The sequence below is a fragment of the Carlito syrichta genome, unplaced genomic scaffold, assembly GCF_000164805.1.
Source record: "Carlito syrichta isolate Samal-C Ts95f unplaced genomic scaffold, Tarsius_syrichta-2.0.1 Scaffold307159, whole genome shotgun sequence".
Classification (NCBI taxonomy): domain Eukaryota; kingdom Metazoa; phylum Chordata; class Mammalia; order Primates; family Tarsiidae; genus Carlito; species Carlito syrichta.
In genome coordinates, this window is record NW_007251255.1 from 1 (window position 1) to 14,620 (window position 14,620).

The following is a 14,620-nucleotide window of genomic DNA, read 5'->3' on the forward strand; positions in this document are numbered from 1 at the left end:
AACATTGTGAAGATGTCCATCTTACCTAAGGCAATCTACAGATTCAATGCAATACCTATCAAATTACCAGCAACATTCTTCTCAGATCTAGAAAAAACAACGCAGGAATTCATATGGAAACACAAACATCCAAGAATAGCCAGAACAATCCTCATCAAAAAATAAAACAAAGCAGGTGGTATCACATTATCAGACTTCAAACTTTACTATAAAGCTACAATCATCAAAACAGTTTGGTATTGGTATAGGAACAGGCATATAGATCAATGGAATAGAATTGAGATTCCAGAAGGAAAACCTCAATTTCTCAAACAACTCATCTTGGACAAGGCTTCCACCACCTACCACTGGGGAGAGGAGAACCTATTCAGTAAATGGTGCTGCAAAACTGGTTGACCACATGCAGAAGATTGAAAAAGGAACCCTATCTATCCCCATGCACAAAGGTTGATTCCAAATGGATCAGAGTCCTAAATGTAAAACCTCAAACCATAAGAACCTTAGAAAATGAAGGAAATACCCTCATGGAAATCGGAACTGGCGTCCAATTCCTGAACAAAACCCAAAACCCACAACTCATAAGAGAGAAGATAGACAAGTGGGACCTTATTAAACTGTCAAGCATCTGCAAAGCCAAAGAAACCATCAAGAGAGCAGGGAGAAAGCCTACAGAGTGGGAAAAAATATTTGCCTACACCAGTTCTGACAAAGGCTTAACATCCTGGATCTACAAGGAACTCAAATGTGCTGAAAAGAAAAAAACAAACAACCCCATTATAAAATGGGCAAAAGATATGAACAGACACTTCACAAAGGAAGACATCTGAGCAGCCAACAAACACATGAAGAAATGTTCAACCTCACTAATCATCAGGGAGATGCAAATCAAAACCACACTGAGATACCACCTAACCCCAGTCAGAATGGCAATTATCACAAGTCAAAAAATAACAGCTGCTGGAGATGGTGTGGTGAAAAGGGAACACTTCTACACTGTTGGTGGGAGTGTAAACTAGTGCACCCTCTGTGGAAAGCAGTGTGGCGATTCCTAAAAGCTCTAAATACCACCTCCCATATGATCCCGCAATCCCCCTACTGGAAATATATCCTGAAGAACACAAATCACTCTATAAAAAAGACACCATCTTGGGCTGGGAAAACACCTCTTATCAACAGGGCACCTGAATGAAGCGTAATTGTACACCTAACCCTTAACTGCACCCCACAAAACCATAATAAAAAATACTGATTAATTATTAAAAAAAAGATATCTGCATACGCATGTTTATCGCAGCGTTGTTCACAATAGCAAGAACCTGGAAACAGCCATGCTGTCCATCAAAAGAGGACTGGCTTAAAAAAATGTGGTACATATACACGATGGAATACTATGCAGTAATAAAAAAGAACAAAATCATGAATTTCGCAGCAACTTGGATGGAACTAGAGTTTATAATACTGAGTGACCTCTCACAGAAACAAAGATCCGAGTATCACATGTTCTCACTCATATAATGGACCTTAAACATCCAATGCAATACTATACGAAAATGACTGACAGTACTGGGAAACTATGGTGGGGGGAGGTAGATGGGATTAACAGTAGCAAATATCTGTCTGGGAACGGGGAAACACCCCATATCAACAGGGTGCCTGAATGAAACGCAATTTTATACCTAACCCTTAACTGTACCCCACAACTTCATTATAAAAAATAAATAAATAACTAAAAAAAAAACTAAAAAAAAAAAAAATAAGCAAAGGACTTGAATATATGTTTCTCTAAGGAAGATATACCTATAGACAATTAGAACAGGAAAAAAACCTCAGCATCATTATTCATTAGGGAAATGCAAATGAAAAACAATTTGATATCCATATAAAATGACTAGAATTTTTTTTTTTTGTTAGAGTATCACTGTCTCCCAGACTGGGGTGCAGTGGCTGCTCCCATCTATCGCAGCCTTGACATGCTGAGCTCTGGTGATACTTCTGCCTCAGCCTTCCAAGTAGCCAGAATTACAGGCATGTGCTACCACACTCAGTTGATTTTTTGATTTATTGTAGAGATGAGGTCTCACTGCCCAGGCGGGTCTCAAACCTATGGGCTCAGGCAATCCAGTCACCTCAGCCTCCCAAAGGTGCAGGATTATAGGTTGAGCCACCGAGCCCGGGTATGACTAGAAATTTTTAATGGAAAATAGGTGTTGACAATGATGTTGTAACCTTTGTACATTTCTGGAAGGAATATATAACGTTTTGGTCACTGTGAAAAGTACTTTGCTGTTGTTCCAAAAATTAAATGTAGAATTACCATTACACCTAGGAAATCTAGTTTTAGTTATATTTCCAACAGAATGGAAAACATAAATCAAACAAATATACAACCACATTTATAGTATCACAGTTCATAAGAACTAAGAGATAAAAATAATTCAACTTTCTATGAATAGATGAATGGATAGAAATAATCTGATATATACATACAATGGTACATCAGCCACCTATAAAATTAGAATTTTGATATATTATACAAAATGATGGACATTAAAAACATTTTGTTTAGTGAAATAAGCCAGAAATAAAAGAAAAATATTGTATAAATCTGCTTATATGGAATGCTTAGAATAATCAATTACATACAGAGAGAAAAAGGAATAGAAATTATCAGAGGCTGGGAATAGCAGTCATATTGCAAATACTATTTTTTTGAATTTATTACATTTGGGGTGTAGATTGTTGGTGTGGTTATGAAACACTGAGAATATATGTGATGGCTCCGAATTCCACACTTACAAATGGTCAAAACGATAAGTATTGTGATATATATATATATATTTTTTCCCCTTCCACAATAGAAAATATGCACAGTGAAGCCTGGAGATCAATCTTGATAATTGCCTTCATTTACAATTTAGAGTTGAACAAGTCTGATCCAATTCTTTGAGACAGCTGAGAAGACTATTATTGAAGAAATTTGCATTGGAAGAGAAATTATTGGAGCAAGGAGAAAATTTAAGAGTTTATACGACTTTCTCCTCATGGCCAACAACTGTTTATACTGCACTTCACTGATTTACTTCATTATCTCAAACAATCACTTTAGTTACTAAAGTGAAGACCTTGCACATGAAGGGGTGTCCCGAGTCTTCACTTCAGCCCTTTTCAAGATGAATTCTCTCAAATACTGTATATTTCACCTCCGTTTATTTCCATATTTCAGCAGACTCATGTTCTCTACATGAAATGAATACACTTTTGAAACACAAGCCATTGGCTCCTGCCCAAATATCTTCCTGGTGGAAGCCATAATGATGCTACACCCTCAACATACCCAGGCAGACCAAGGCATCTTATTCACACAAAGTTTGTGTCCCTCCAATGTAATTTCACACTCCAGACCCATAAAACCTTTGAAGCTCATGTTTTGTTGATTACTCCTGAATAAAATTATTCACAGACTCTTATCTGTCTATAAAACACTGTCACAGACAAATAAATTGTCAAGCATGGCTTGAGGAACTTTTATGTTAATTATGACCTTATTTTTTTTTTTAGTTTTTCCCCTTTAAAATTTCTAAGTCTTTGGTACTGATGAAAGTATGTAACTTATGTTTCTCAATAATTTTGTGATGCATATTCAAATATATTCACAGATAATTTTTATAATTTGACATAAATAATAAAAATAATGTTGATAATGAGCTTAGATTTTTTACTAATCTACATATTTATTATATTCTTCATTTTTCTGATGCTGAAGTTTGCCATATAGTGTACAATAAATTTTTTCCTATGCATCACAGGGGGAATATAAGTTAGCACAACTAATTTATAACAATTTTAACGTTTCTTAAAAAAAACAAACTTGTCATTTGGTTCAACAATTTCACACCTAGAAATCACCCCAAGAAAACTGAAAGCATATATTCACAAAATCACTTGTACAGTCACATGTCACTTAACTACAGGGATGCATTCTGAGAAAAGTATCTGTACACAATTTTATTATTGTGAAAACATCATAGAATATACTTACACAAAGCTAGAAATATAGCCTATTACACACCTAGGTTCTGTGGTATAGCCAATTGCACTAGATTTCAAACCTCTACAGCATGTCACTGTACTAAATATTGTAGCAATTTAAACATATGGTAAGTATTTGTGCATCTAAACAATTTAAACATGTAAAAAGTACAGTAAAATGCAGACTAAAAGATAAAAATTGTTTCATCTGTATAGGTCAATTACCATAAATGGAGCTTGCAGGACTGTTAGTTCCTCTGGGTGAGTTAATGAGTGAGTGGTGAGGGAATTGGAAGAGATAACACATCACTGTAGATTATATAAATATTGTACACTTTAGCTACACTAAGTTTTGAAAAAATATTCTTTTATTTATTCAATAATCAATTAGTCATAGTCTACTGCAATTTTTAAATTTATAAAATTTTTAATGTTTTAACTTCTTTATACTTTTGTACTAATACTTAGCTTAAAACACATACATATAATATAGATGTGCAAAAATATTTTATTTATTTATGTTGTTATTCTATGCTTTCTCTTATATTTTTATTTTTTACTTTAAAAAAAGTAACAGCTAAGACTCAGGCATGCTTATTACCCTAGGCCTACACAGTGTCAGGATCATTTATCTTCCATCTCCACATTCTAATACTTTTAAATGTCTTCCAAGACAAGAACACTCATGGAGTCATCATCTTCTATGATAATAAAGTCTTCTTCTTGAATACTTCCTCAACCACCTGCCTGAGACTGTGTCACAGTAAGTTTTCTGATATATAGATGTAGTACATTCTAAAATAGAGACAAAAAAGTATCACTTAGTAAACACATACATTAATAACATGGTCACTGATTGTCACTATCAAGTATTATGTCCTGTATATACTTGTCTGTTTCATGCAGTGTTTTACATTACCAGCAACTCAATAGGTTTGTTTATATTAATATTATCACAAACACATGAGTACTGTATTGCACAAAAAATTATAAGAACTAAAAGACTGTGCTGGAAAATTTTTAGCTCCATTATAATATTATGAATTCACCATCAAATATATGTTCCACCATTACTGAAACATTATTATATGGGCCATAACTGTACATTACTGTCCAATTGCAGTATTATTCATAATACTAAAAAACTCTAGAAAGAGAATTTGCATAAAAACAGGAAACAGTTAAATGCCCATCAACTGATGATTAAATAAACACAATGATGAACATTAATAAAAAGTAACAAAATAGAACAAAAAACTGCCTGCATATGAAGAAACATCAATTACCTTTAAAAATAGTATGCTGAGGAACAATTACAAGACGGCAAGGAAGTTGGTCAGTGTGTGTGATTCTCTGCATTAATCAGTGGGTGCAGGGAGGAGTATGCATGCAAGTGTGTTGAAAAGTGGGTGTGTGAGTGTCTGAGTGGAGATGGAGGAACAAGTGACCTGAGCTCTCCTGCCAAGGTGGATGCTCCACAGCTACTTGGATCCCAGCACATCCCACAGCCCAGAAGCAGGGAATATCTCTGTGACCCTACCTAACAGAAAAGCAAAACAAAAAGCAAAAAACACCAGCTGCCAACATTAACAGCCACCACAACCTTTGGTGCTAGATCAGACATTGACAACAGGGTCCAAGGAGAAAATACACCAGAGGAAATAGTCACCAAGTCCCAGCAGAGGACAAGATGCCAAAATGTCCCTACTGTCTTTGTTCTGGTAATGGACAGAGAGAGGCTTTGGCCTGGCCATCTGAGCAGTAGAGCTACTATCTACGGTTTATCAATACCAACCCAAAGAGGATACCCCAGGTGCAGTATCCCCAGAGGGATAGGCCCGGACAAGGAGACCCAGGCATTCTATCCTCCTAACTGAAACATTTAAGGGTCTACAGCTGCAATGAATAACCCAGCCTGCAACAGAAGAGTAAGGGCAGCTTTTGAATCTTAGCACCTCACAACACACCTTATTCAAATCTCAAAGCTGCAAAAGGACAGCACAGTTCCTCATCCTCAAACTGGCTTTAAAAATTGAACAAATCCAGGCCAGACTCAGTGACTCATCCTGTAATCCCAGGACATTGAGAGGCCAAGGCAAAGGACTGCCTAAGCCCATGGGTTCAAGACCAGCCCAAACATCATGGCAAGACCTCGTCCCTACAATAAATAAAAAAATAGCTGGGCATGGTAGCACATGCCTGTATATCTGGCTACTTGGAAGGCTGAAGCAGAAGAATCACCAGATCCCAGGAGATAACTGTGAGTGTGTGTGCCACTGCACTCCAGCCTAGGCAACAATGAGACACAAACTAAAAAAAAATTGAATAAATCCAGAGGTTGTACCAAAGGAAGAAGTAAAAACTACTCCCTCCCTCACTGAGCAACAGAAATGAAGAGCAAAGAAAAGATTGTCATAAATAAAGAGAAATCTATGAAAGAATACAGGTACCCAATGAAGTCCAAAAAGGATAGGGCACAAGAATACAGAGTTCAGAATGCAAACAATGAAGAGCACCCAGATCTATTGCTCTCAGACCTCAAATGCAGAGATCAAGGAATGGTTGGAAAAGATCAATAAGAACCAGGAAAGGCAAGGCCAACACACAAAATAATTAATTACAAAGATGCAAGTTATAAAAATAGCAGTCAATGGAATAAATAATAAACTGACGATAGTGGAAAGCAGAATTAACCAAGCAGAAGAAAGAATTTCAAACCTTAGAGAACAAAATATGGAACTAACCCAGTCTATTAAAAACATAAAAAGGAAGCTTAAAAAGGTGGAACAAAGCTTTCAAGAGGTTTGTGATTATATAAAGAGAAGGAACTTATGCCTGATTGGTATTCCTAAAGCAAAAAAGAAAGATGAGAGCACTCTGGAAACAAACATTCCATGAAATCATCTAAGAAAACTTCACACATCTCATCAGATTGGTGACCTTCCAAACAAGAAATGCAGAGAACCCCTACAATGCATCAAATGAGAAGATCAACTCTTGGACACTGTAATTTGCTTACACAAGTAGGCATAAAATGAAAAATTCTAAAGACAACAAGAGAGAAAGCTCAGACTACCTACCAATTAGATCAGGAAAGACCAATTAGAATAGTAGCAAACTTATCTTCAAAAACACTACAGCCTAGAAGAGGCTGGAGTCTAGTCTTCAAAGTCCTCAGAGATAAACAATTCCAATGAAGAATTTCCTACCAAACTAAGCTAAGTGATGGAGAATTTAAAAGCTTCCCAGACATTCAATCCCTAAGAGTTTATACTGCCTCCAGACAAGCACTACAAGAGATGGTAAGAAGGTATTAGACACAAAGGAAAGAAAAAAATGAACAACCACACTCTTCCCAAGATTGAAGGGAAACAGGGAATCGACACAACATGCGTCATGACTGGAAAATTGAAAACACACCCATATATCAACTGAAAAATGAAAAGAAAACAAACAATAAACAAACCAACAATAACAACAAAGCTATATAAGCCTCATGACAGGAATACACTCTCACATTTCAATAATCAGCTTGAATGTAAATGGACTAAATTCACCACTGAAAAGACATGGAACACCAAACTGGATTAAAAAAAACCAAACAAACATGAGACAACAATATGCAGCCTCAAGAAAACATCTCAATACAAAGGATTTTCACAGACTTAGAGGATGGAAAACAAATTTTGAGGTAAATGGCACACAAAAGCAGGCAGGAGATGCAATGTTAATATCAGACAAAACAACTTTTAATCTACCAAATTTTTAAAAAGATATCAAATAACACTACATAATAATAAAATGTTCAATCCATCAATAAGAACTATCCATCTAATCATATAGCATCCAACACAGGAGCACCAGCTGTTATAAAGCAGATACAAAGTACTTTTAAAAAAATGACTCAACACTATAGTAGCTGGGGACTTAAATACCACACATACAACCCTAGATACATCATTGAGGTAAAAAATCAACAAGGAGATCCAGAACCACAGCTTGGTTCTTAACCAAGTGAATTTAATAGATGTCTACAGAACACTCCACCCAACAATGACAGAATACACATTGTACACATTCCCATATGGAATGAACTCCCAAATCAGCCACATTCTGGACCATAAGTCAACCATTAACAAATGTCATAAGATTGATATATGGTCATGTACCTTGTCAAACCATAGTGGTATCAAAATAAATATCACCACCAATATTCCCCCCAAATGCAGACATGGACACTAAACAGCATGATGCTGAACAACACCTAGGTTAGCACAGAAAGCAAAGCAGAAACTAAGAGATTCCTGTTTACAAATTAAAATAAAGACACATCTTACTAAATCCTCTGGTTTCCCATGAAATCAGTACTAAGAGGGGAATTTATATCTCCATGAACACACATCAAGAAAATAGAAAGAGAACAAGGTAACAGACTAACAAATCCCCTAAGGGAGCTGGAAAGGCAAGATCTCAAAAACCGTAACTATAGCAGAAGACTTCAGATAACCAAAGTAAAAGCCCAAATACTGGACATAGACAAAAATATCATTAAAAAAACAGAATAGTTCCAGCAAGATGGTGACAGCATAGGTGGACTTGTGAGAATCTCTGAATGTGAGTTCCCAAAAAGACTCTTACCTTTCTTCCACCATCCACCTACCCACCGCCAGTCACACTAGTCTGAGGCCCGGGGACCTTCAGTTCCATGCAGGGCCAGATATTGCAGGCCCTCACTGCTGCTGCTTCACTTACATGACTCCCACCTGTGCGGGAGTCTCGGGTCTCAGTTCCCTCCCTGGCTACACTGTCTCTCACCCAGCAGCAAGCACCAAGCCACTGGTCACTCAGGGAGGCTCTGGGCATCCACCCCTCAGAGACACTGGTCCCATTTCTGGCTGAAGTACCCTGCGGGGGTCCCAGGGCCAATCTCACTGCTCATTGCCTGCCTTTGGAACTTTGGAGCTCTGGAGCTCTGGGCCCAACTTGGCTGAGGCACTCAGCGTGCGACCCCACGTTTGGGGACCCAGACATGCAGAGAGAAAAGATACGCTAAAGTGAAACTGCCACCACGGCCATTCTCCAGGCAGAGATTTGCATTGCCCTGCCCACCTATCAACAACCCCCACCTCAATTCCTAAGGTAACGTCAATAAACAGGAGACTAAGCCCCACCCCTACGCTGAATCAGACAAAAGCAACTAAGCATTGCAAACCTCCCAGGCAGCAGGATAAAAAAAAAAAAAAACCCAAACTGATAGTAAATCTAGCTGCCTGCAATGAAAAACAAAGGGGAAAGCCTGGAGATAAGAGCTGAAGTGACTTCAGACACGCAGGAAAGTTTCCAGAACTAGTCTGATCTCTTATTTTGATCTTTGATTTTATCATTTTGACTGTTTGTTTTACTCACTTTGCTTGCTTTCTGACTTATACTGTCTCATGTTTTTATTTTTTTAGTTTTATTTGTCTGTCTCTGTGTAGCTATCAGTTTTCTTTGGGGAATCTTTCTTACATGTTTTTTTTTTCACTTCTTTCCCACCTTGTGTCTCTTCCTCAACTGTTAGTTGGTATGTATGTCTGTTTTCCCTCTCACACATCTCTCTTTTTAACTTCCTATTGATCCCCCTTTTCCTCCATTATTTTCCTCTTTTGTAGCCCCTTTTAATCCAGGGACCAAGCCTACATACTGCTGCATGGACAGATTGTAAGGCAGTGGGAAATGGGTTCCAGTGTGCTCATACACGTGTTGGTGGATGCTAGAATCAGCATATAGATTCGGAACCACAGCTTCCCCTTCAATTAAACCTCACACCTGCAAAAAATACAGCCCCCAGCCCACATTCCAACCTCAAAAGTGAACAAAGCCAGAGAACCCTCATAAGGAAGAACAGGAGATTGCACAAGTGAAATAAAAGCAACCCCATCTTCCCTGAAAAACAGAATTAAAAAAGGGAAGGGAAAGTGGGAGAGAGAGAAAAATCTACACAAATGAAGAAAAACCAAAAAAGAATATGGGTCTCTCCCAGACCCCTGGGAGGGCAGACACTGAGAAAACGGACTTCGGAATGCAAACAATGAAGAGCCCTCAGAATGACTGGTCTCAAACTACAAACCTAGATATGAAGACATTAATGGAGAGATTAAAAAGAATTGAGGAGACACAAGAAGAAATTAGGAAGGCATTTATATCTGAGATAACATTAATAAAGAATACTGTGAATGAAATAAATAACAAACTGATAAGCATGGAAAGTAGAATTACCCAAACAGAAGAAAGAATCTCAGAGCTTGAGGACCAAAATATAGAACCAATCCAAACTTTTAAAAACACAGAAAACAAGCTCAAAAAGACAGGAAAAAACCTTCAAGAGATAAGCAATTACTCCAAGAGACCAATCCTAAGAGAAATTGGCTTTCCTGACGCAGAAAGAGAGACAGAGATCACACTGGAACAAACTTTCCATGAGATCATTCAAGAAAACTTCCCTTTTCTAATCAGTGATGCAACACTTCAAACACATGAGATTCAGAGAACCCCTGCAAGACAACAAATGAGAAGACCAACTCCCAGACACATAATAATTCACCTAAACAAAGTAGGCATAAAAGAAAAAGTCCTAAAGGCAGCAAGAGAAAAAGGCCAAATCACCTACCATGGAAGACCAATTAGAATAGCAGCAGATTTATCTACAGAAACCCTGAAGCCTAGGAGAACTTGGAACCCTATCTTCAAAGTCTTAAAAGATAAACAATTTCAATCAAGAATAACCTACCCGGCCAAGTTAAGCTTCATTAGCGAGGAAGAATTAAAATCTTTCCCAGATATCCAATCCCTAAGAACTTATGCTGCCACCAAACCATCTCTATATGAAACACTTAAGAAATAACTAAACACAGAAGAAAAGGAGGAAAGAACAATGTTCTTCTCAAGAGCACAGGAAAAAGAATAAAATACACAAGAACCAAGCCCAAAACCAAAAGAAAGACAAAAAACCAAGTGGAAGAACAACTCTATAAGAGCTCTATGATAGGGATGAACTCTCACATTTCAATAATTAGGCTGAATGTGAATGGACTAAACACACAACTGAAAAGACATAGAAAGGTAAAATGGTTAAAATATCACCAGGCAACAACATACTGCCTTCAAGAGACCCATCTCACTAGAAAGGACATACACAGACTCAAAGTAAGAGGATGGGAAACAAATTTTCAGGCAAATGGAACACAAAAGAAAGGAGGAGTCACGATCCTAATTTCAGACAAAATACCATTTAAGCTATCAAAAATTAAAAAATATACAGAAGGCCATCACAAAATGAAAAAGGTTCACTCCACCAACAAGAAATATCTCTCTTAAACATATGCACCCAACATAGGTGTGCCAACTTTCATAAACCAACTTCTAGGAAAACTAAAGAAAGATATTGACTCTAACATCATCATAACTGGGGACTTTAATACCCCACTCACAACTCTAGACAGATCATCAGGACAAAAAATCAGCAACGAGATTCAGAACCTCAATGAGACTCTTGACCAAATGGACTTAATTGATACCTACAGAACACTCCATCCAAAGACCACAGAATACACATTCTACTCATCATTGCATGGAACATAGTCTAAGATCGACCACATACTTGGCCATAAATCAAGCATAAGCAAATTTAAAAGGACCGGAATTTTACCATGCACCTTCTCGGACCACAGTGGAATAAAAATAAACATTAACACCACCAAGGTCGCATCAAAACGCACAAAGACATGGATACTAAACAGCATGATGCTAAACAACTTCTGGGTCAATGACAAAATCAAAACAGAGATCAAAAGATACCTGGAAACAAATGAAAATGAAGAAACATTTAAGAAAATCTCTGGGATGCCATGAAAGCTGTAGTAAGAGGGAAATTTATATCCCTACAAATGCACATGAAGAAAATGAAAGGATTACAAATTAACAGTCTAACAAGCCACCTTAGGAAGCTGGAAAAGCAGCACCACAAAAACCCTAATTTCAGCAGAAGAATTCAGATCACCAAAATAAAAGCCCAAATCCAGGACAAAGAAGACAAAAAGATAATACAAAAAAATCAATGAAACGAAAAGCTGGTTCATCGAAAGGATAAACAAGATCGATGGTCCCCTAGCTAGACTGACCAAGAAAAAGAGAGAAAAAGCCCAAATAAACATAATCAGAAACACAAAAGATGAAGTCACATCTGACCCTGAAGAAATACAAAAGATCATTAGAGACTACTACGTACACTTGTATGGAAACAAACTTGAAAAACTTAAGGAAATGGACGACTTTCTGACATCACACAACTTGCCTAGGTTGAAACAAGAAGAAATTAAGACCCTGAATAGACCAATAACAATCAAGGAAATTGACTACATAATAAGAAAACTACTTACAAAAAAAAAGCCCTGGTCCAGATGGCTTTCCAGCAGAATTCTACAAGATATTTAAAGAGGAACTGATACCAATGTTACTGAAGGTATTGCAGGTGACTGAAAAAGATGGAATTCTCCCCAAATCATTTTATGAAGCCAACATCACATTGATACCCAAGCCAGGTAAAGACCCAACAAAGAAAGAGAACTGCAGGCCAATATTTTTGATGAACACAGATGCTAAAATTCTCAACAAGATCTTAGCAAACCGGATTCAACAACATATCTCAAAAATCATCCATCATGACCAAGTAGGCTTCGTACCTGGGATGCAAGTCTCATTCAACATTCGTAAAATCATAAATGTTATTAAATACATCAACAGATGTCAAAACAAAAACCACATGATTATATCATTAGATGCAGAAAAAGCTTTTGATAAAATCCAGCACCCCTTCTTGATAAAAACCCTTGAACATCTAGGCATACGGGTAATATACCTCAAAATAGTAAAAGCCATCTACAAGAAACCCTCAGCCAGCATACTCCTAAATGGACAAAAATTGGAACAATTTCCCCCCTGAAAACTGGAACAAGACAAGGATGCCCACTCTCACCCCTCCTGTTCACAATGTATTGTGAGTCCTGGCTCAAACAATCTGAAAAGAGAAGGCAATCAGGTGTATACAAATAGGAAAAGAGGAAGTCAAGTTATCTCTCTTTGCAGATGATATGAGTGTGTACCTTGAAAACCCAAGAGAATCTGTCAAAAACCTTCTTACACTGATAAAAGCCTTTGGCATTCTCTCAGGGTATAAAATAAATGTGCAAAAGACAATCACATTTATTTACACCAATAATAAACAAACAGAAACCCAAATAAAAGCCACTATTCCATTCACAATAGCAACAGAAAAATGAAATATCCTGGCATCTTCCTAACCAGAGACGTGAAAGACCTTTACAATGAAAACTACAAAACATTGTTCAAAGAAATCAAAGATGACAGAAACGAGTGGAAAAATATCCCATGTTCATGGATTGGAAGAATCAACATTGTGAAGATGTCCATCTTATCTAAGGCAATCTACAAATTCAATGCAATACCCATCAAATTACCAGCAACATTCTTCTCAGACATAGAAAAAACAACACAGGAATTCATCTGGAAACACAAACAACCAGGAATAGCCAGAACATTCCTCAGCAATCATATGACCAGACTTTAAACTTTACTGTAAAGCTGCAATCATCAAAACAGCTTGGTATTGGTATAGGAACAGGCATATCGATCAATGGAATAGAATTGAGATTCCAGAAGCAAACCCTCAATTTCTCAACCAACTCATCTTCGACAAAGCCTCCACCACCTACCACTGGGGAGAGGAGAACCCATTCAGTAAATGGTGCTGGGAACACTGGCTGACCATATGCAGAAGATTGAAACAGGACCCCTTTCTATCCTCATACACAAATATTAACTCCAAATGGATCAGAGACCTAAATGTAAAATCTCAAACGATAAGAACCTTAGAAAATGAAGGTCATACTCTCATGGAAATCGGAACTGGCTTCCATTTCCTGAACAAATCCCGAAACCCACAGGTCATAAGAGAGAAGATAGACAAGTGGGACCCTATTAAACTGACAAGCTTCTGCAAAGCCAAAGAAACCATCAAGAGAGCAGGGAGACAGCATACAGACTGGTAAAAAATATTTGCAAACTCTAGGTCTGACAAAGGCTTAACATCTTGGATCTACAAGGAACTCAAACATGCTGAAAAGAAAAAAACAACCCCATTATAAAATGGGCAAAAGTTATGAACAGACACTTCACAAAGGAAGACATCTGAGCAGCCAACAGACACATGAAGAAATGTTCAACCTCACTAATCATCAGAAAGATGCAAATCAAAACTATACTGATATACCACCTAACTCCAGTAAGAATGGCAATTATCAATACCTCAAAAAACAATAGTTGCTGGAGAGTGTGTGGCGAAAATGGAACACTTCTACACTGTTGGTGGGAGTGTAAACTAGTGCAACCTCTGTGGAAAGCAGTGTGACGATTCCTAAAAGCTCTAAATATCAACCTCCCATATGACCCTGCAATCCTACTGGGAATATACCCCGAAGAACTCAAATCACTCTATCAAAAAGATACCTGCACACAAATGTTTATCACAGCATTG